This window comes from Canis lupus, chromosome 7 (genome assembly GCF_003254725.2).
Source record: "Canis lupus dingo isolate Sandy chromosome 7, ASM325472v2, whole genome shotgun sequence".
In the NCBI taxonomy this organism is placed as follows: domain Eukaryota; kingdom Metazoa; phylum Chordata; class Mammalia; order Carnivora; family Canidae; genus Canis; species Canis lupus.
Window position 1 is genome coordinate 31,670,472 of NC_064249.1, and position 23,800 is coordinate 31,694,271.

At 36.9% G+C, this 23,800-nt stretch overlaps 1 protein-coding gene across 3 annotated transcripts in view; it reads left to right on the top strand.

Annotated features, from left to right (window-relative positions):
• The window catches only part of FMN2 (formin 2), a 370,601-nt gene that overhangs the window by 340,490 nt on the left and 6,311 nt on the right, over window positions 1–23,800 (top strand). The window lies entirely within an intron of this gene.

Here is a 23,800-nt window from a genome sequence, read left to right on the forward strand (position 1 = left end):
TAAGATGAAATTTGCTGGCATGTATTGAGTGCACAAACTGCTATGAGCGCTAACTCATATAATTAATTACTTAGATTCCATAGAGTTATCATAGAAGAAACTTTACCTCAGTGACTAGTAGACGGAAAAAGAGAGTGGTCTGAACAGAAGGGAAAATAAGCATCCACTCTAAAGATAATGAGAGTATTCTACTTAAAACTGGTTCATTAGGGGTTAACCTAAAAGACACAATTTTAGTCAAAAGTCCATGCAGGTAAGATAGGAGAGATAACTGCTGAAATATAAGCACATTAAATTGTCATTCATGTCCTCAAATTTAGCTATATATTATCTTTGTGAGGGTTTTTTGTTTGTTTGTTGTTTTTGTTGTTTTGTTTTGTTTTGTTTTGTTTTTGTTTTTGTTTGTTTGTTTTTGTTTTTACCGAGCAAGGGCTGTCAGTTTGGAAAATTGTAAAGAGGAATCTTTTTTTTTTACTGCAGCCCAGGACCTACAATATCCCTTCATGTCCCTCACTGGTTCCCATTGGCCTCCTTGCATCTCTAATCTCAGTTTATTCCCCCGGAAAAGGGCCAACAGCTCAGTCACATCAATGTACAAATCTGATAGATAAGTATTCCTTTTTCTTTTTTTTTTTTTTTAAAGATATTTATTTATTTATTTATTTATTGGAGAAAGGGAGATAGAGAGAGAACATGAGCAGGGGGAGAAGCATAGGGAAGAAGGACAAGTAGACTCTGCGCTGAGTGCAGAGCCTGGCATAGGGCTCAATCTCATGACCTGAGATCATGACCTGCACTGAAATCAAGAAGTTGGATGCTCAGCTGACTGAGCCACCCAGGTGCCCCCGACAGATGAGTATTTCACCATGTACACCTATTTGCTTGTGGCTGGGGCTAGAGAATGAGAGTGGAAGTAAGGAGAGGTCAGCATCCACAAGATAAGACTGGTAGAGCTGTAGTTTTGGAGTAACTATTCTGCTAGCACATCAGGGAAGTAAGTAAATCATAGCAAAAGGCTGGCATATTCCTATGGTGGCACCTCTGGAGATCCTAGGGCAAGAAGGTAGGTAGACACTCTCATTGTAGTTTGCCTTTACTCTGTACATGAGTACATGAGTTGGTGAGATGCCATCTCAGGGGAGTTGTTGAAACTGACTAATTCAGTTACACAACTCTCCATTGATACCCAGTCTCATCTAGCCTGTGCTCCATGAGGTAGAGTTGTGTCTCTAGGTAACACATTGATACCAATCCACTGTTCCATGATATTTTATGCATTTAACATAACCAAAACTAGCTTTTCTTTACCGAGTATCTCATAAAATCAAACAGATGCTTCCTATGCTTGTCATGTCCCAAGACTATGCTGTGGCTTTTTTGACCCAACCCTTGGTTGATTTTGCTTTTTGATGCAAACTTTGGTGACTTTGCTCACCCCTTGGTGGCAGTGTTGTGATTTGGCAGATTACAAGTGCTCTTCACTGTAGACTTCTCATCATTCACTATCATTTGCTTTATTTAAGAGCTAAGGAGGACTATGTGGCAGGTGAGCCAGTGCTTCTTTGCCCTTTAACTTCTGAAATATATTATACCTCCTGGCAAATAGCTGCTTTGATAAGCAAGACCATTGGTCTGACTCATTTGTAGAGAAACTTTGTCCCTTTCCTTTAATATAGGACCAGTGACACAATTTCCAGGAAACAGTGCTAAATGAAAACATTGGGCCCCTTGTTCAAAAATTAATAAACAATTTCAAAACAGGAAGTACAGAGCTCTTCCAAAAGTGTGCAAACAACAACCGTGAAGCCAGCTTTGCCCTAGTGTAAGCTTTGTATCATATTTTCTGTAGGTAAATGGAAGGATATTTTAGGAATGCTTCATACCCTCAGACATGAATTGGAAATGGGATGTGGTCAGTTAAGGGTCTTACACTTCTGGTACAGTCTGTATTGATCTGAGTAGAGCTTCACATAGCACTAACTTCAAGCACTTAAAATGGGATGTTGTTCTGCAACCTGATTGTTCCCTCCTCTGTACCCTGTACTTATTATCTGCATATTTTGTCTAGTCAGTTTTATACTATGATAATGCCTAATGATGTGTCTGTTTTTATTTTATACCATAACCATTTTGATATTTGCATTTTAGTCTTTATTTCCCAATGAGATGTTTCACATCTTCATTTCTGATGTAGCTCTCACTGTCATTAAGTCATAGTGCCTTTCCACTCTTCCTATCTCCATAAATATTTGCTGATTTGACTAGTTACATCATTGTATTTGACACAGACACAGGAATAAGAACTTAGGTTATGAAGTAATGAACATGCTTTTCTACATAGCTTAAGCTTATCATTGTAAGTAATAAAAAGAATACCATTCCAAATACCTTAGGCAAAAGGAAAGGCATTGTTTAGATAGTCAAACCACAGAAGGGCAGGGATGGAACTTGTGTGTGGATTGCCTGAATACAGAAATTCTAACTGCAGTCTGTGGGAATTGGTCAGATGTGTCCATGCCTATCTCTCATGATCTGTCTTAATAAATGTTCTCTTTCATCCTGCTTCCTCTTCTTCTCCCTCTCTCTCTTTCTCTCACACTAATTCTCATGTTCTCACTCTCTCCCCCTCTCATCTCCCTACCATCACTCTCCTTTGTGGTTTATCCTAGTTTCCAAGCCAGGCTATTCCTTTAAGGGTGGCCCCATGGCCACTGGTCACAGCCATGACTCACATTCTCACAGCCCAGTAGGAGAGAGCATTCTCCACAATCTAGAAAAATTCCAAAGAAGAACTCCAGATGAGTTGTGCCCAGTTCTGGATCAGGCACTGTGGCCAGAGATTTGGAGTACTATTGTTCAGCAATTCACAAACCCTGATGTACAGCCAGAGAGGAGGGCTGCCATGATTGACATTCTCCTTCATCGCAGTCACTGGAGTTAGTTAGGTAGGGAAGAGCAATGTCTAAAAAAAGTAAATAATATTATTATTACCCAAATTTATTAAGCCTTTAAAAATAACCTGTGTAATTAGCAGAATGTCTTAGCATGGTAGAAAGAAACCTGAATGGTTTCATGCTATAGTTGAATGTTTACTTTCCCCTGTTCCTTGATCTAATTTGGAATTCACAGATTGATTATCTTTAAAGTTGTAAATCCTGTAAGAATATTTCTTATCCTATAATTTCTGTTTGGTTCTGATTATAGAGTGGTAGTAACTTTGTGTTTTCTGGCTTTGTCCTGATGATTCCTATGACTGAGTAAATGTATTTCTTGAATTGGTGAATTTCTACACACCATGAAAGGTCTTAAAAAGGTCTGCTTTCTTTCTAATTGATGTGGTTTGGAAAACATGAGGATTTTTATGTTAGTTCTTCCACTTACCCGCCTAGTCATAGAAACCCATAGTGTCCTAAACTGCAAAATAGAAATAGTAAAATCTCTCTTGAGGCATTATTGTGTACACTAAGTGAGATAATATAATTAGGGTATACAACACAGTATCTACATGCCAAATGCTCAATCGTTCTTCCTCTATCATTTAATATAAATGATTTCCTGATCATGACTACCTACAAATGTAACATATTGTTAAAGCATGTTAAGAATGTATTCAGTGGATACAAGGCATTTTTGTAATTCAGTTACTTTTTGGTTAGGTAAAATGTTTTGATTCTTAGTCCAAGGGAAAACTTGTTCAAGAATGTTCACACAGTCCACCCCTCCATTATTTACATCATACTATGCAAAAGAATTCCTGTTGTAATGCTTTTAGACAAGTGACCCATTGGTTTTGTCATGAGTCAGAAAAAGTGTTTTTTTCATATGCTTGGAACTAGGCACATACAATTGTTAATAAGAAACCCTTCTCTAAAAAGAAATCTAGACTTGTTATCACCGAACAGCCCAAAACATATGAAAAAATCATTTCAAAAAACGAACTCAACTATATCCAGAAGGTGAGATAAACCAACCTTTTTTACTCTGCTAAACATCTCTCCAAAAGGCTCACAGAGCACAGTGTTAATATGGCAGGAAATGGGCAGTTCTTATCTCTTTTATTTTCAGGTAGGCAGTAGCATTAGTATCACCTAGCTGCCAATGAGGCCCTACGGAGCTTGAACAATAAGAGTTTTATTAATTAGAGGAAAGAAGTATGGATTGATTGGGAATACTTGTGCTTTTTGACCTTAATGGGATGTGGTTCTTGGAGAAGATAGTGGGGCCCAAAAACAACTCCACTTCTCACTGTTTTGTTCTGTTGTAAGTGGCCTTTAGTTTTTTGGCAGTCTTTGGCTATGTAAAATTATTTGTAATTATTCTCACATTCCATATGGAGTTTTTACTATGCACAAGAGACACTCCGTGCAATTGGTGACAGACCTGTCTTTGTTGAGCTAACAACCTAGCCGGGTATGGTGTTATATGCAGTGGGAGAAACTGCGGGCAGGAGTTAATTCTGTCCAGAGGATTTATGACAAGGAGACTGGAGTTGGACTAGGATTTTCACAGGCAATCCAGTGTGGTAAGGGCATTGTAGGCAAGATAATGTGGCTCTGGCAACTGTACCTCAAACCCCATAGTGTGCAGTATAGCCTCTCAAAATTTTGTTTAGTGGGCTTAAGACATTTTAATTTAATAAATCAGTTGTGACATTAGGAAGGGTTATGTTTAAAGTATTGTCTAACTTAATTTACAGGTTTATTTTATTTTGAGACAGGTAGTCTTTGATAACCCAGGAGAAAGGATAACTACTCCTCTAATTTGTGCAAGCACGTGGTAATCAGGTCTGGTTTCTGCCCAGCTTAAATCTGCAATTAGAGGGAAAGGATTTCAATGCTTGGCTTTAGAAGGTTATGCATTAAATTGGAGAGCACCTCATGCCATGTTAACGTTCCAGCTTCCATAATTTATATTTAAGTGAGCTGTATGTTCAGATTTAAGTAGGACATTATTAGTGTAGAAGGAAGTGACCGTTATAAACGATTGAAAATAAATCTGAAGAATTGAGGTAAGGGAGGAAGGTTTATTGTTATGTAATAACGTATTTGCTGAATACCTAGATGAAATTGCCTCTTGGACTGCATTGTTGCATTGCAGCATTAAATGAATTTATCCAACCATTTACCCCTTTAATTGAGCCACCAATGTCTAGAAAAACAACACAAAGAAATTCTCTTCCTACTTCTGTCTTTTTATAGCAGAAACTTTGGCACAAGAGCTGGCAAACAAGATAGAATCATGGCTAATGGGACCTGAGAAAGTGTAGGAAATGTGATCTGAAGGAGTAACTAATATGCATTAAGACATAATAGACGATTCACTTATTTATTAATTTATTCAAAGGTACTTTTGTCCTACTGTGTGATGGCCAAATTTTCTGGCTATATGGTTCTTACCCTTTAGTTAGAGAAGCAGACAATTTAAAAAACCCACAATTTTAAATTATAGGTTCAAATTAGTGCTATGAGAAAAATAATGAGCCATTTTTGCAAAGCAAAAAGCAGAAGAGGTTCATTTAGAAAGTGTGGTCAGAGGAGGCCTTTCTGAAGAAGCAACATTTATGCTGACACTTGAAGAATTTGTGAGAGCGGCTATGTTAAGGGGCAACACAGTATATGAGCCTGCCAGGCAGAGATGTAGGAGTTCAAGATAATATGACAAAAAAGATCGGGTGGACTCCAAGAAAGATGAAGGTGATGAGATGAATTAATGAAATAGGCCTTGTGGATCATGGTAAGAGATTGACTTCTATTATGAATGCAATAGAAAAATCATCAAAAGGGTTCTTAGAAAGGGAATAACCTGATGTGATTCATGTAATGAAAAGATTATTAATTCAAATGTATAATAAATTGGACAGTGGTATTGAGAAACAAGTTAGGAAATTAGTATAGTAGGCCAGGTGAAAGATGTGATGTTGTGGACCAGGGGGAAGGTGACAGAAAGGAGAGGAAATGGGTGTGTTGGATATATACTTTGGAGGTATACCTATACAAACTTGCTATTTGCAGATTACAGCCTCTACTAGTTATAGAGGGTCAGAAAATTCTAAGTGTCAGCTCAGATACTGACAAGCTCATGTTAGCCAGGATGTTTGAGATCAAGAATGCAAACTTTCCCTTTCTCTTCTAAAATGATTTTCAAAGGCAAGGTTAGGGAAAGATGTGAAACCTCAGATATTAGGAAATTCACTTTCCAAAACTTAGTTCTCCAAGAATGATGTAAAATCATAAGGTGAACGTAGGATGGAAAAGATCTTTGCATTTCTTCTTGATCTTGCCATGTTCCAAGACATGTTTTTTAAATCTTAGAAAATCCTTTCTCAAAAGCTTCATGTTCAAAAATGGAAGAAACTCACCCTCAGAATCTCTGGTTCCAGCTCCCCATCAAATAATCAGAACTAAGAGCCAAGAAAGTAGCCTGTCCAAAGATATTTTTGCTTTGAAAAGGATTTTAACATTGAGGTACCTTCCAGTAAATTTGTAGAGACTTGTAAAGTTATCTGAGCAATTATTAATTTCTCTTCAGCGTTTGCTAAAAATAGTTTTTGACGTCTTAGCAAAGTTTGTAGTAAAACCGTTTTGGATCAAAATATACTTTATGGAGGAGATATTTCAAATTACCCATTAAAAATAACATCATGTAGCTTATATGGGCTGAAAACAATTTCTATATAAGCTGTTCCTTTACAAGCAAGATGGTATTTTTAAGGGGTCACTTTAAGTTTTGTTAGGATATTCTTAAACAATGTCATGATTATAATCTGCTAGAGGAGGAGATCTAGATCTGCTAGATTTGTATAACGTCAAATTAACAAAATCTTAAATTTGTGTAGGCTTCTGCTAGAGCCTGAATTTTTAAGATAGTGACAAATTTTAGAAGCCAGAGGCTCCCCACAATTCATTCTCACTATAATGCTCTCCATACGGACTCTGACCTTTTTAAGCAAGGGAATTCCACCTGCTTTGCTTCAGGATTCCACTCTCAAGACACTACTCCTCTTCCCATTAGTGATAGTGAAGCTTTAGAGAAATGAGAAATGCTTCTTAAAAGTTTGGGATTCTAAGGTAAATAATGGATAGTCATAGACTAGTCATGAGAGGTAAAGATGGAAGAGATTGTCTTCACAATGTTTTAGGTATTGGTCTCTACAACAGATTTGAAGTTGATGGCAAAGTTTAGACCAAGACATGTCGGCAGTTATTATATTTGACAAATAGCAATTAACTTACTTGGTTTTGCTGCTGAAGTCTGGTTGATTTAGAAGCAACTGTGAGAGGGCATCAAACTCAATTTTAAAAGAAATCATTTGTGAAAGCATGTGCTGAGTGTATATGTATGTGTAGTGGAGAGGGGACAGGGTATGTGTGGAAGGACACCAAAATGGAGATCAGTACTGAAGAAATTTTAGAGTGTGTATTTTAATATAGGGCACATAAAAGAAATAAGGTAATATTTGTATGTCTTTGTGGAGAGGAAATGGAGAATGGTCTTAAGCAAGTAGAATGGCTAATAAACATATGAAAAGATGCTCTGTATCATCATCCTTCATGGAAATGTAAATCAAAACCCCAAAGAGACACATGCTCATTATGATGGCTATACAAAAAAAAAAAAAAAAAAAGCAGGCAATAGCAAGTGTTGGGGAAGATGAGGAGAACTTGTGAAACTCTCACACTGCTGGTGGGAATGTGGCAATGGTTCAACCACTTTGGAAAACGGTTAGGCATCCCCTAAGAAAATTAAACCTGGAGTTACTGTGGGACCCAGGAACTTCTTCCTAGGTTTATACCAAAGAGAAGTAAAAGCGTACATCCACCCAAACGCTTGTACACATGTGATCATGGCAGCATCATTCATAATATCCAAAAGATGGAAACTACTCAAATGTCCATCAACTGATGAGTGGATAAATAAAATGTGAATATTACAATGGAATATTATTTGGCAATAAAAAGAAATGGAGCACTGATACATATGCTGTGCCATGAATGAGCCTTGAAAATAAGAAGACAGTCACAAAAGGCTATATATAGTATGATTTGATTTATATGAAATGTCCAGAATTGTCAAATATATAGGGTCTGAAAGTAGATTAGTTGTGTCAGGGGTTGAGGGAGAGGAGAGGGATCGTTAGTGAAGTTTCTTTGGAATATATGGGATGTTCTAGAATTAGATGGCTGCACAACCCTGTGAATATACTAAAAGAAACATTGAATGTCCACTTTAAATGGGTAAATTTTACAGGATGTTAATAACTCAATAAGCCTTTATTTTTTAAGTAAATAGATCTCTCACATCAGAGCTCTAAACATAAACACAGACCACATAAGTCTTTTAACTACTAACATGAACATTAGCTAAATCAAAAATAGAGAGATAAATCTGTTGGCAAAATCTGTAAAAAAAAAGAAAAAGAAAAAGAAAAGTAAAATTGTATAGCTCAGTTCAAAATCAGAAAGGCCCCCATCAATTTAGATGATTAATAATTTATAATAACTTGACTCTAGTGATGAAATGAACTAGTGCTTTTTCTATGTAAATCCATTTCAGGAAATCACAAGTCATGTTAAAAATACACACAATGTAATAGATATTGTGTGTGTTTACGTATGTGTGTATTTTGAAATTATTCATCTACTGCAAATAAACATTTTTTTCAAATCTTATCTCCATGGGAGGGGATTGTCAAGTTTTCCTAACTTATATTTCTGATGAAGTGATAAATATCTACAAAAATAGTGGATATAATAAATGGTTAAAATAAATGAAAAGAAAAGGGAAAGAAATTGGTCTGTGTTTGCTATGGGGTAAAGCCTTATGTCTTTCACTTCTGTCTTGTTAACCCTTCCTTCACCCTCTTGCTGTAATGTCTCCAGCCCTTTCCTGGTCTTTTCAGTGTTCATTCAGGACCCTACTGCACAGGCCTTCTGGCCAATGTGCTGCTCAAGGTTTTTGCTTCTGCTTGTCATAAACAGTTGGGTTAGCAATGTGAATCATGGGCAGCTGCTAGGTCATGAGTGGAATTTTGACCCATGGAAAGAAGACATTTCTTTAAGGCAGACAATAATAAGGACAGACCATTGATGTGGTGCACCTTAGCCAATGGGCACTCAGTGAAAACCAACCCTGTTGATGCCGAAGAACTAGCTGTGGAATTATAATGTGGTCTTGGATATTGCCATTTCCAGTCAATTCAAGTGTCTATCAATTGAACAACTGTCATGGCAAATTGGTATCACATAAGCTTGGATTCTTTGGTTTATATAGAAAGCTGTTGTTTACCATTTGCTCCTCCTTAAAAGGACCTTCAGATCAATGTTTTCATCATCATCATCATCATTTTTATTATTTTATGCATATCATAGTTTCACTTCTAATTCTAGTGCTCTTAAAGTTTTAGGAGCTATGGTTTTGTAATTTTTAAGACTAATAATGTAACAGAACTATAAAATGAAAATTGCATCATACCTAAATATAATTCCTAAAATGGTAATTTTTTTGCAGTTTAGGTTTTCTAATTATAATATTATCAATATATAAATACATGGAGAGTTTGTCTGCTTATTCCTTTCGAATGTTGTGTTACATGAAACCTGTGAGCATTTATTTTATTTTATCTCATTTCATTGCATTCCATTGGGATTTATTTTGCTTTTGTCTCCTGAATAGACACTGTAAAAAAATACTTAGGATCCTTGATGCCTTGGATGTCTTTCTAAGTTTGAAAACTGTATTTAATCAATTTCATCTGTCATTTTATCTTATTGAATAATGTTAAACATTCTCTAAATAATCCATCAGCTTTGTCTCCATCCTCTTCCACACACCTATGGACATGTTCCACCTCCAATTGATTATAAAGGTTGCCCTTCCTTTAGGAATAACAGACTGGCACCCATGTGTCGCACTCTATATCTAGATGAAAGAAAGTGTTCCTGGCCAACATGTCTCCACAGCTCATTGATCTCTCTCTGGAGAAAGGCTGGTATGTGTCCTTACAGATTCCTTCTTTGAGTGATTTAAAACTTGATGCTGAGCTATATAAAGTCCTGTTTGGATAGCTGTGCCTTACAGAATGAGGGTCATGCCACTTTTGCATTTACAGAAAGGGCACACAATCCTCTCCTATATGAGCTGCATCTCCTATTGCATTGTATGGAATTAAGTGATGGTTACACTTGGCAAAGTAAAAACTAAGGCTCAGAGGAGAATCAAAGTATCTGGTGCACAGTCAGGAAGTAAACCTGCCATGTCCTTTGGAGGCAGATTCAAGCTCTCTGGCTTTTTATAAGGAAATAGTAATTTTCAGAAAGTAGCAATCTCAGAGGACAGAATTCTGGGTGTGTTGGTGGAGGCCATAGCTGTCTGCGGCGAGCAGAGTGAACCCAGAGCCAAGAGGTCACGACTATCTCTTCCTGGGCTTCTTAATGTTGTTCTGTCTTGGCATGCTTCTATACAGGAAGTAGGAGATGAGATAATAGGAGAGTGCCCTGGAAGGAAAGGTGGCAGTGAGGTTAGAGAGGGCTCGATCCCCTGACTTCCATTAACCTAAGATGACCCTCATCTCTACCAAATTAGAACTGAGGCAGTGGTGGGGCACCTGGGTGCCTCAGTGGTTGAGCATCTGCCTTTGACTTAGGTCATGATCCCAGAGTCCTAGGATCGAGTTCCACATAGGCTCGCCATAGGGAGCCTGCTTCTCCCTCTGCCTATGTCTCTGCCTGTCTCTCTATCTCTCATGAATAAATAAATAAAATCTTTTAAAAAAATTTAAAGAACTGGGGCAGTAGAAGTTTCTTTGATTTAGTATTCCATCAGGGTAATCTTGTGTCATAGTCATGTGTAGCAAAAGCCAGTAATAAGACATAAGTTCAGCTTTTTGATTTTTTTAAAAAATATCTTTTGAATTTTTTAAAGATTTATTTATTTTATACATATAAATAGAGGGCATGAGCACAAGCATGTGATGGGGGAGGGGCAGGGGAGAGAAACTGGCTCCCCACTGAGTGTAGAGCCCAACCCAGAGCTGTCTTATGTCCTGAGATCATAACCTGAGCTAAAATCAAGAGTTGGATGCCTAACTGACTGAGCCACCCAGGTGTCCCCAGCTATTCTATCTTTTTTAATAAACAGAATAATCTATCATCATAATAATGAATTAGTGCTTTATTCCATATATTTAAGTCCTATTAACATTCTTCTATTGTTTTATAATATGGGCATCTAAGGTGGGCTGCATTTACCATCACTTTGAAAAATGATAAAACTTAAAATTATGCCATATTACATTCATACTTTTTTAAAAGTATATTTAATACTCATGTCTTTTAGGCTTTGTAATATTATGGTTTATAATAAGAAATATGTATTTGATCTTCAGCTGAATTTTTGGCACAGAATTCCTAAAACATTTGGGATTTCCTAAGTGATGAGAGTTATAAAGATGTCTTCTGTTATATTATGGGGTGGCTTTTAGAAAGCCCTTGGGTCACCTAAGGATGACCAGGGAACCAAACTTGTGATGAGAGGGTTGAAACTTTCTGTCTTATCCCCTGACCTCTGGAAAAAGAAGAAGGACTGAATCAATCACCAATGGCCAATGATTTAATTAATCATGCCTATGTAATAAGGCTTCCATAAAATCCCAAAAGGACCCACACATCTTGCTCTATGCCTCTTTTCCACTGGGCTCTTCTGAATTCAAACCTTTTATAATCAACTGGTGATCTAGTAAGTAAAATATTTCTTTGAGTTCTATGAGCTGTTTTAACCAATTAATTGAACCCAAAGAGGGGGTTATTCTAACCTTTCATCTCTAGCCTGTGATTCAGAAGTACAATGACAACCTGGACTTGCCATTGGCGTCTGAAGGGTGGTGGAGCAGTCTTGTGAGGCTGAGCCCTCAACCTGTGGGATCTAAAGCTATCTCTAGGTCAGAATTGAATAAATTGCTTGGTAGTATGAGAAAAACCCACAGGTCAGAATTAGTATCCTTATCAGAGACCTTCATTTAGAATTTAAAATATCCAAAAGTAGGAGTTTGCCTGTGAGAATCTCTAGACTTTAATATCTAAACTTGAATTTGTCATATAGTATATGGAGATCAGCCTCTAAAATTTGTCAGGTGAGGAAAAGGGAAGGAGTAGCAGTACTAACTCTTTAAAATATTCTAATTATCATTATACATTTAGGTAATACATATATTGCAAGGATAAAACATCAGAAATGAAAGCATATTCATAGTTTTTCTTAACTTTCTTTAAAAAAATTAACCTCTTTGGTTCAAAGGGGTGAACATTGGCCTAGGGGTGAACATTTTGATAAAATTCCATTTGGCCACATTAAAGTTTTCCAAATGTATGGGGGAGGTAAATGAGATGAAGAATAGTTAAAAAAGTGTATTTCAGCAGGTAAGAGAATTTCAGATGCTCACAGATAACTTAAAAGCTTTCATTTTGAAAGTCCTAGATGTAATCAATGTATTCTTAAATTCATGTGTTGTTTTTAGAGCAGAAATACTCTTAATTCTGTATTGAGTTTGTACATGGGTTTATTTTTTATGGTCTCTATTAATTTTTTAAAATATTTTAGAGCATGAACTAGAAGCTAGAGAATGTTGATGGACTAATTAGATAAAAAAGTCAAAAGGCAATTGTTTTTTTTTTTTTTTTTTTTAAATTTTTATTTATTTATGATAGTCACAGAGAGAGAGAGAGAGAGAGAGAGAGAGGCAGAGACATAGGCAGAGGGAGAAGCAGGCTCCATGCACCGGGAGCCCGACGTGGGATTCGATCCTGGGTTTTCAGGATCGCGCCCTGGGCCAAAGGCAGGCGCTAAACCGCTGCGCCACCCAGGGATCCCTGTTTTTTAATATCATAGATAAATGACTAGATGGCTGAACAGGTGGATGGGCTGTGGATCGAGAGTTATTGGAAATTGCACATAAAACCATTCAGGAAAAAAATAGAAATCCAAATAAGTAAAAATGATGTTATTATGAAGAAAGCTTAAATTGACTTCTATTTTTTTAAAAGCTTTCTACTTCATCTATCATTAATAAAGAAAAAGAACTCACAGCATACTTTACCAGTAGTTATGGTCTATTACTGTGTCCCTAACATTCACATGAGATTCAAGGACCATGCACAACCACTTAGCTTAAGAGAGACAAGAATGGGACCATCAGAGAGCTAGTGGATCATAGTAAAAAGGAAAAAAATGTGCTGACTTCAATAAAATATATATTTCAGCATTTGCAGGTAGTTACTAAAATCAAATTTCCTAGTAATGCTGATCAAAGAAAAATTAAGAATTAAGTGTTCACATCCAAATTCTCAATTATTAGTGTCCATTTCCTATTTTCCACCTGAGGGTATAGCGAATTCCCTAACAGGGATAATAGAGTTCACAAACACTGAGAACAAGTATTATTACAGATTTGGCTTTATTCATAGTTTTATAGTTCAGAGCCATAATTCCTTGTCTACAATTTGGAGATCCAAAACACCTCTGTCATCAAACATTTTTTCATAAGTTTTTGGCAAACTCAATTTATGTGAGACTCTTTATGAACTTTTTATTCATCCCACTTACTATGAATGTTCATATGTCTACTACAGAAATGGTAACATGTTTGATTACTTCATGCTATGTCAGACCCATTTGGTAGTGTTATGTACCATCTTTCTGTCTGAAATTAGAAGGTTCTGAATTCTGTAATCCAACTGGCCCCAGAGGTTTGGGGTAAAGGATCACAGAATGAAGAGTTATCTGGCTGACTGAGCACTGTATTCACTAGTCCTAATTCTACTCCTTCTCAAACACACAAATCCAATCCTTTGTCCATGTAATGGGTCTTCACATTTAAGGTTAGCTATGAAAATACTATCAAGTTCTCCATCACCATGATAGAACATTTGTGGTTCTTTCCATTGTTCTAGAATCTCATCCATTCATCCATTCATGGATGGAGCTTCCTGCCCAGCCTGGGCCACATCATCTGTTATTCCTGCTGTGCCCTTACTGGCATTATGTCTTACACAACCAATTATACTTCTTAACACTCCCAGTATCAGCAAGGCCATACCCTTCACCTTTCTTGCTCTAGGAGAAATTTCCTAGCAAGGCTATTTAAAAATCAGTGTTCTCCAGCCTAAGGTAGCTTCTCTAAGGAATGGAGATTCTGAGATAAATCCTGGGAAACATGAGGGGGATGAGAAGTCAAGAATGCTTTTATGCAACTTTTAATTGTCCTTTATAATTGTTCCCTGCGGTGCCTTCTACTTTCTTCCAACTCTGAACACCATTTCTGCATTCTTCACTGTGAACTTATGACTTGTTCGCATGTTTTACTGAGGTCATTCAACAAGAATTTATTAAGTGGTTACTATATGCCAGGCACTGGAGCTGTAAACAAAACCAAATCCTGGCCTTCTGAATCTAAATTAACATACCCTAGGAGGACTGATGCAGACTTTGACAAAAAAATAAAGTAGGGTGAAGGAAAAAGCGAGTTGTAGGAGGTGGTGGTCTGACTATAAACAGAGACTTGAGGGTTGTGAGGGAATAAACTAGTGGATACTTGGAGACCAAACATTTCAGACAGAGAGAACAGCAAGTACAAAGCCTGAGGAAGGAGCATATTTAGGGAGGAGGCTGAAGTTGCTGGAACAGAGTGAGCAAGGAGGGAGAAGTAGAAAGTGGGTATGGAAAGGGTGTGCCTGCCAGGCAGGGTGCAGAAGGGGCTTAATTAAGGAGGAGGAGCTTAAAAGAAGAACCATGTGAAATGCTGCTAGTATTCACATGAAGGAGGTGAGGACCAAGAAGTGACCTTGGAATTGGAACTGGAATTGATGGCATCCACAAGAATAGTCTATCCAGTGGCTGGGTACAGATGTCTGATGAGAAGAGAGCAGAAAAGTGGAGACAGTGAGCACAGGAACTTGTGCGTAGAAAGGGTCACAGAGAAAAGAAGTCCAGCTGGAGAGGAAGGTGAATTAGGGTTTTTTGTTTTTTGATGATGATGGGATAAACAGCATATTTTTAGCCGGATAGGAATAATCCAGGAGAGGAACTATTATGACCCTTATTCTCCCTTAATATGTGTGTTTCCTTGATCCCATTCCTGCCTTGTATCTCCCACATCTTCCCCTTAATTAAGCCGTACTTCCTCTTGCATAATCCTAAAGCATCATGATATAAATAGCTTTCTGGTACTCTTTTATGAGTTTTACAGGGAGGAAATGTGATAAACTCTCTATAAACTAATTTCCATGTCTAATAGCCCTTGAATTCCTCCCCACGACAACAAAAAAAAGGTCTTTAAAAAATAGGATCCAAGTTATTCATACATGTCATCTTTTGCTAGAGAAGTGTCAAAACAAAAGCCATGGTGTATGTACCAGCAGCTTGAGTTTATATCTCACTAGCTATAATCAAAAATGTTTCTGAACCATATGCAAAAAAAATCACTGACATTAAGAAAATAACATGTGGAAAGAGTAAAACGATGTTTGCATGAAAAATGTCAAATGTAGTAAACACCATTATTCTCCTGCAATAAAAGATTAATTTTGCTGTCACATGTGATTTTGTTATAGTTTTGATCATCATGTATGACAGAAATTTGTTTTATTTGTTATCATAAATTTGTAGAACCAGGGATTGTTATTAGACCTTTTTTTTTTTTTAGGAAATCTAAAAATCTTCAATATGTATAGAAAGAACATGGTCATTCTGTTGGGACTCAGATAAAGGGCACATCAGCTGAGCTACTTTTGTAAATTCCATGTAAATCCACATCTAATATAGAATTAAAATAGTCTCTATTGCAAGATCCATGAGAAAAACAAACCTTTTTTAATAAACCAGAGATTTGGGCAGCCTGGGTGGCTCAGCGGTTTAGTGCTGCCTTCAGCTCAGGTCGTGATCCTGGCATCTCAGGATCGAGTCCCGTGTCAGGCTCCCCGCGTGGAGCCTGTTTCTCCCTCTGCCTGTGTCTCTGCCTCTCTCTCTCTCATGAGTAAATAAATAAAATCTTTAATAAATAAATAAATAAACCAGAGATTTTGAATTACTGATGAAAAATATGTGATGAGGAGTTTAAAAGTCCTAGCATGTGTATGAACACAAATATTCCTATTTTCAATGACTGCTGAAAGCTTATTGTCTAAGCATCTCAAAAAGTTCTAAATAGTACCTTCCAGATTTCTCAGCTTTTTCTGATGCCATGTTTAATTCCTGTGGAAGAACATGATAAAAAAAAAAGGATACTCTTGGTTTGACAGAGTTTAGTTCAGGTTCTTTATTTACACAGTTGGAATGTGAACCTTGCTGTTGATTCCGTGAAGCAACTATATTTTCCTTCTTCAGTAGCACAGAATGTCAGCCTTTCCAGCACTTGCCACCTACTCCTGTTTAGTTCAGAGCATTGCAATGTGCTGCAATTAAGGAAATATGCTGACTATCCTGGATTTTTCAGACTTTTATGTCTGTATCAGATTAGGTCACCAATAAGCACCTGAACATACTTGAAGAGTGTGTTGACTTCCCTGTCTTCAGAAATGTCTTTACTGAGTTAATAGTTTAAAATATATATTGAAGATTTGTGTAAAAAAAGCCTCTTCCTTCTGTATTTTTTAGGTTAGTACTGATTGCAATTCACATGCTTATTCAGAGAACTACATCAAAAATAATCTTCTAGAAATTAGAATCAAGAAAATGTGGTAGTAGCTTTGTTTTCTCCAGTCTTACACACTTTCCTTTTTCAAAGATGAACACTATAGCCTGTTGTGTTTCCACTGCTACTTTTCCTTGAGTAAAGTTCAAAATTTGTGCAATTATAGTACTTCTCCCCAGTATGTAATAAAATACATGTACCCATTTTTCTCAATAGTTTCTCTTCTCAAAACTCACGTTGAACTGCAACACTTTATATGTTCAGAGTTGTAAAAGATTCAGTCTTTAAGCATCAAATGCTTCTAAATATATAAATGATAAATATAAATTAATATAGCAAGTGGAAATATATAGGTATATGATAAATACATACATAGAAATAAATAGAAGATATCAATAGTTATGTATTTCATCTTACCTATGGATTTGGGTAGTAAAAGGCAAAGTTCAGTGGTTAAAACCAAACTGTGAAGGTTGATTTTCTTAGTTTGACTGGATTTGAACCACAGCCCTGCCACAAATTGGTATATGGCCCCAAGCAAGTAATTTGACCATTTTAGGTTTCAGTTTCCTCATTGTAGAAGTTGGGAAACAATAGTATCTACTCCATGGGATTATTATTCTCCTCTATTTAAAGGAGATAACATCTGTAAAACCCTTTTAGCCTAGTGCCAGGCATATAAGGAGTCCTTAGTAAGTGTTAGATGTTACTGTGATGAGCCAGATGCTGTGCTGGGCATGAGATATGAAAAGGAAAGACATTGCATTCTTTGACTTCAAGGAGCTTATATCATAGTGTCTTTTAAGACACTTACTCTGTGGAAGCTTTCTAAAAGGAAAGAGAAGTAAAATAGGAAGTAAAATGAACATTATCTACCCTAGTTTACTTCCCATTATGGGAATACCATTTTTTTTACAGTACTAATAGGTAGACATTAAGCCCATGATTTTGTACCCTTTCTAGTGGGAATGATATGGAAAGAGTGCAGACTCTGAAGTTGACCAAGTTATTCATTCCATTATCATGTGACCTCAAGAACCTCACTGAGTCCCAGGCTCCTCCTTTTCAGAAGAGCATAATGGCATCTCTCATGCTTGGTTGCCAGATGGTTGGATGAAGTGGTACACATGAACCACTCACTCACTCACACACTGTGTCTGGTACACCACTGGCTTACTGTAAATGTTCACTTTCTTCAAATAAAAAATCATCAACTTTTGGACATCTGTGATTGCTAAGACAGTTTATTAAAACAGTCTCTGTATAAATTTTACTAGTTAATTGTGCTTGATCCTCTTCAATGGGTTGCTTTGTAAAACAGGAACATAATCATATGTAATGACACCCTGTTATCTTTTTTTTAGTATATTTGACCATCATAAATTCATCTAAGTATCCAACTCCCTATCATTTCTCTTTCTAGTCTGCAGACATCCCATTAGAGATTCTTTAAATGCTTTGTTGAAAAGAAGATTTATTACATCTATGTCATTTATCTTTTGCTACTAACCTAAGGGCTAATAAGAGTTAGTAACATAATTTCATGTGGAATCCTTAAAGGCTCCTAATGATTCATATAATGTATATAAACTTAGTTTTTCTTTAAGATGGGAGAAAATGAATATGATATACTAAACTCTTTCATAAATTTTATGTACATTCGTTTAACTACACTGTTATTTATGGATGGAATTATAATAGTAAATCAGTAAACTCAAAGGTCAGGTCAAATAGAACTCTGCATAGCTTACTCAAAATGTGAATTGGACATCCAGACTCATTGCTGCGGAGTTCACTGGAAGAGGAAGGCAGAAACAAGAGATTTAAATCAAAGTCCTAGTTATTTGTCAAAATTTATCCCTGTGATTTTTTTTAGCTTACTTTTAATTTCCCTGTTCATCATCATTTATTCATTTAGTCAGTTACTTTTCAAACATCTAGTGAATACTTACCTGTATCAGCTTTATTATTATCCATGGGAATGTAAAAATGAATGTACATGATCCCTAATCTACAGGACTTACTATTCAGCAAAGCAAAAGACAGATATATGAATAGCTGTAAGTCTTTAAGCCTTCCTAGACGGTCAGATATACTTTCTATAGGAAGACTTTTTTGAGCTTAACTTGAAGGAGCCATGGAAGGAGGAGAAAAAAATGGGTAGACCCAGAGGAACAGTTTTAGCAAAGACCTCCCATTGGAGTGGGGAGTGTTTCTGCATGGTTGGAACCAAAGGAACATTGTAGAGACTAAGGAGAAATTAGGTTAGTTGCAAATGGCCTTGAATACCATTACTAAGAAACTTAAACTATTTTCTTGGCAAATGAATAAGTGGCTCAGATGATTCCCATGTTTTGGACATTTGTAAAGGATGGATTAGACCAGTGTGAATGCCATTCAAGCAGTGGTCTAGACATAAGGAGAAGCTTGAAAAACAATCAGGTACAGTGGAATTTAGCTTGGGACAGATTTAAAAATCATTACTAAGGAATCATTAGTAACAGAACTTGTTAACCATTTGCATATATATGGAGGGCTGGTGAGGAGGGAGAGAAAGGATTCAGAGGATGAATGGTTATGGATGGTTATATTCTTAACCAAGGAGGACCATGTAAGGGAGGAAAGAAAAATGTCCACTGGTATCTGGAGCTCAGGGGAAAGATCAGAACTAGAGGTATGGATCTGAAAGTCTTCATTACAGTTGGAATTATAAAGTAGAGATTGCCTATAGATACCACAGAGTCAAGATTAGACCCTGGGTAAGGGAGAGAAGTTTAACAAATAAGCACCAAAAGAGATTGAGGAAGCATGTCCAAAAAAATACTTGGAAAACTCAGAAAGTCTTCAAGGACAAAGAATAAGAGAATTTTAAAATTAGGGACTAGTTAACCACTTCAGAGTGATTATCGTGGTGGAGGAGGTAAGAACTAGAAAGTGCTAGTGGGCTTGCCAGTTAGGAAAGGATTGACAACTTTTATTCCACAGAAGGGCTAATATGAATGACGATTTGTGTTTGTTGGGGAGAGGGGTGTTTTGTTTGCTTTGAAATGAGAGCATAGTGGCAGACATCGATGGCCATCTTTTGTTATCTATTACCATTCCAAAACTATAGGAAAGTTTTTTTTCTGAGGTAGCTCATCCATGTTCTACATTTTTAGAATCTTAGACAGTCACCAAAGAGATTTAGACCATAGGGATCGATTTGATTGGTTGAATATGTTTTCTTCTGAATAAATGGTGCATCTCTTTTTACCCACATATACCTCTAGGAAACACTGATGAACCTCATTCTGCTTATTGGCTTTATGTATATATTTGCAGTTTTTAAAACATAAACAGAGAACGTGTATTTTGTCATGGAATCCTAGATTTTACACCATGTATATTTCTCAAAATTCAGCTACTGTCATTGATAGAAGTGGCCTGCATGCACCATGTCTTACCGTGATATGAGTACAGTACCATGTGTGAGGCATCTGTGCCAACCCCTTCTTCAGCTCATACTGAGCTGTTCTCTTGTTACATCAAAGAAACTGAAAGGTATTCTTAAAGCTTGGTTTTCTTGAGTCAAGGGCAATTTTGTGTTCATTCTGATTGTTCTCCATAATTGTTTGAGGTAACAAGTATAATGTTCTCTCTGAAAAGTCTGAGATTGTCAATAATAACATTCAGAAATTCATATATGCCTGAAAAAACTGAAGTTCTTTTTACTTGAGGATAACGATAAGTGGCATTTCTGGTTGATTGTTCCCATTATATTGTCAGGGGCTTTGTGGTACTTTTGTGTGTGTATTTTAGATCATTAGTTATACAGGAGAGAAGATAGACAGGAGTAACCTCCCCCAGATCTACCTTTAATTCCAGAAGGCATCTAATACCTATTTCTGTCTTTTACCTGGAGGGAGAGAGACCCACAACTTTAAAGCTGGCACTCCTAACCAGCCTTTGTCTAAAGGCTGCCTGCCTTCTCTGTGTGTATATATGTGTGTCTTTTCCCCCCGTTCTCTTAAAAAAATTGTAAATTTGTTGGCAGACATGATGGTGTTGTATTTCAGTGAAGTACATTGTGAATTGGTAATAATGATAATTATGTCTACTCTTAGCTTATTAATCTGTGTATCAAGACCTCCAACATGTGACATCCCAGCGCCAGGCTGTGCTTAAATCTCTTGCAGGCTGTAGGCTCCAGTAAGGAATCAGGCTACTCCCAGCAAGTCTCATTGGAGCCAGCAGGAAATGAATCCGTCTGCCACAGATACTTATTTAGACCAAATTATTAATGTTTAGTGGCAGAAAAGTGACTCCCTTTCTCCTTCGATTGAATGATGAGAGCGTATCTGTTTTCTTGATAAGATTGTGGCCAGCCTGGCTTTTGCTCTAGAAGGTAGATAAAAATTATTCTGCCTGCAGGCCTCAGGGATGTCTGGTTTCTTTTCTCTGTTTCTCTGCCAGAGTGTATCTCCCTTATTCATCTCACAAACTGTCTTTAAACTTAATCACACTGAACTTTTTGTATATGTTTGCCTGACAATAAATGGGTCTGGGGATGGGGGGAAACGTGCAGAAAAAAATACATCTTTATTAGGAGAGAAATAAGAAACCACTCTCTCTGTTTAGAATAACCCTTAGGTCAAATGTGTCCGGTTATATTAAGGACAAAATTTGAGAAACTTTTCATTTGTTTTTAAAAATACCCAAATAAAAATAATAATTGGAATGCAAATTAGTTTCAGGAAATTCTGTAATTAAAAAGTATTTTTTTTCATTCTACCATCTACCTCTGCCTTGTCTCTAATATAGACTTTAAAAACATTTTCATTGTCCTGGGCAAATTTTCTATGCTTCATAACTTCTGAGTTCATAATTCTTTAAAAGCAAATGAAGATGTTACAACTTAGGGTATTTGCATAGAAGGAATAAAAGAATCCTATGGATGTATTAATATGTATTTTTCTTTTTTACGTTATATTTACAACTTTATTTTTTTAGAAAATAAATTTAATGTAAAGTTTTTTAAGTAAGCTTAAATTTAAGCTTTAGTACTTAAAGATGTTTTGTTTTTCTCAGTCGGTTTGCCCTGGACTGAGAAAACAGTTTCAACTGAGGGATAATCTCAGAGTCCTGTTCCTCACCAAATGCTTCCCTCCCTATCCTGTAGGTGGTTCTCTGATGCATCACAAAATCTGTCATTATCAATTAATGATGTCACACTTCTTTACCTTGATAAGCTTGAATTTCAGATTTTACCTTGATTCCAGCATTACTTTCCATCTTTGTGGACAACCCACTGAGTAAGCAGGTTGGGTGGTACAATATGGTGACATGGTCCTAAAATCTTATACTCCTAGACATTTAGAGCAGTAAAGCCCTGCCTATCTGTAAGTCAGAATTCTGGCCTCCCCAGCCTTCCAGACACAGTTGGGAACTCTGAAGTATGTGGGAGGTATGCGGCGTAAGGGAGAAGCCCCTGTGGCAGCTGGAAGTACTGCCTCCAGGTCCAGGAACTCTATTCGTTTAGCTAGAATTGAACTCAGTCTTACTGCTCTAATTTGAAGCCTATTTAAATTAGCTCTGTTATCTGGTTTTCCTGTCTAGAGAAGATAGAAGTTATTAGAAGAAGATAAAGTCTCTACTCAAGGCAGGCATACTGGCACCAGCAAGATGAGAGCACAACTTGCTGTGTTAGCCAGAAACACAAACCTTAACAAGTGGACACAAAGCAAAGCCAAGTCAGTGTTAAATCCATGCAGGGGCAAGCCACGATGTATGTATGTATCTTAGGAGGCCGTGAGCATAGCCCTGTATCAGCACATTACAGCAGTGACGAAGGCTGGGACAAGCATGGGCCATCAGGTATGAGGTAAATCGTTCTAGTTATTAAAGAGAAAAGTTTTATTTTTTTCAGAAAAACTTTATTCAAAATTGGTTATACAGAGTTGGCCCTTAAGTGGACCAAGTTTCTATTTTCTGGGAATCACGCAGTGATTCCTGTCACTCTTCCCAATTGTTGTCTGAATGAAACCTTTCTTGTGACAAAAATTGTTTTGTTCAAATTAGTCTCCTACTCTGTTTGCCGAACCTGATTCCATATATGTCTTCTGGTTATTTCCTATAATTAAATTCTCCCTTAAAAATAAAGAATGCCTCGTTTTCTGATTACATTTGGTCTTCCATGTAAGGGATAAGTACACATGTTTGATATTTATTCAGCATAGTTTTGTTTTGGAAGTTCTGTAGTCAATAGAAGCTATGACGGTGAAATATTAACATAAACATCAAATTTTATAGCCATTATATACTGCTCAGTATCCTTTTCCTTCTCTTCTAAAAGGTAATGCTATATTTCCTTTTATTTTATTTTATTTTATTTTTTTGGTAATGCTGTATTTCTTGTTTTCTAATCCCTGCTTTTTTGTGTTGTTGTTTTTCCAAGACCACTAAAAATGATGAATGAAGAATTTTCATTATCATATGGTTTGTTTTTTGCTCATGTTTTCTTTCTGTAATCTAGATTGCTGATTGGAAGTTGCAACTGTTAAGTAAGCCTATCAAAGATGTCATCTGAAATTTTTTACTTCCCTTTTTAGTTCTCTGAGAGGGTGAAATCGTGATTTATAAATGCCCTGGCAGTCTCCTTTGTGTGAAGGCAGCCAGATTCAAAAGAACATGTCTTCATGAATCAAGCATTAGAGCTTTGTCTGCATACCATCCATAGCCCTCACCCTAAATGGAGTTTAAACTCAAGTGCCGACGACATTTGGAAGCCAAGGACTTTCTTCTTCCACCTAGCCTTTGTTTCCTCTCTCTCCTTTCTCTCTTTATAAAGTATCATTCGTCTTTTTACTCCCCACCTCCTTTCCAAGCAGGACGTGGTGGCCATTTTTACTTCTTGTTTGAAATGTTATCACCACCATGCTTTTTCACTTAAGGCCTAGTGATGTCTAGTTATGAGATATACATCTTTTTCCTACTCAGTTTAAGAAATTTTCAGTGTGATTGAATGAGGGGTGAGGCAGGAGGGAAGGAGGATGGAACATGTACAAGTAGTTACTCAATAGGCCTAACTTGGACGAGCCAGCTGACGAGCCCGCCACGCTCGCCCAGATGGAGAGCGAGCAG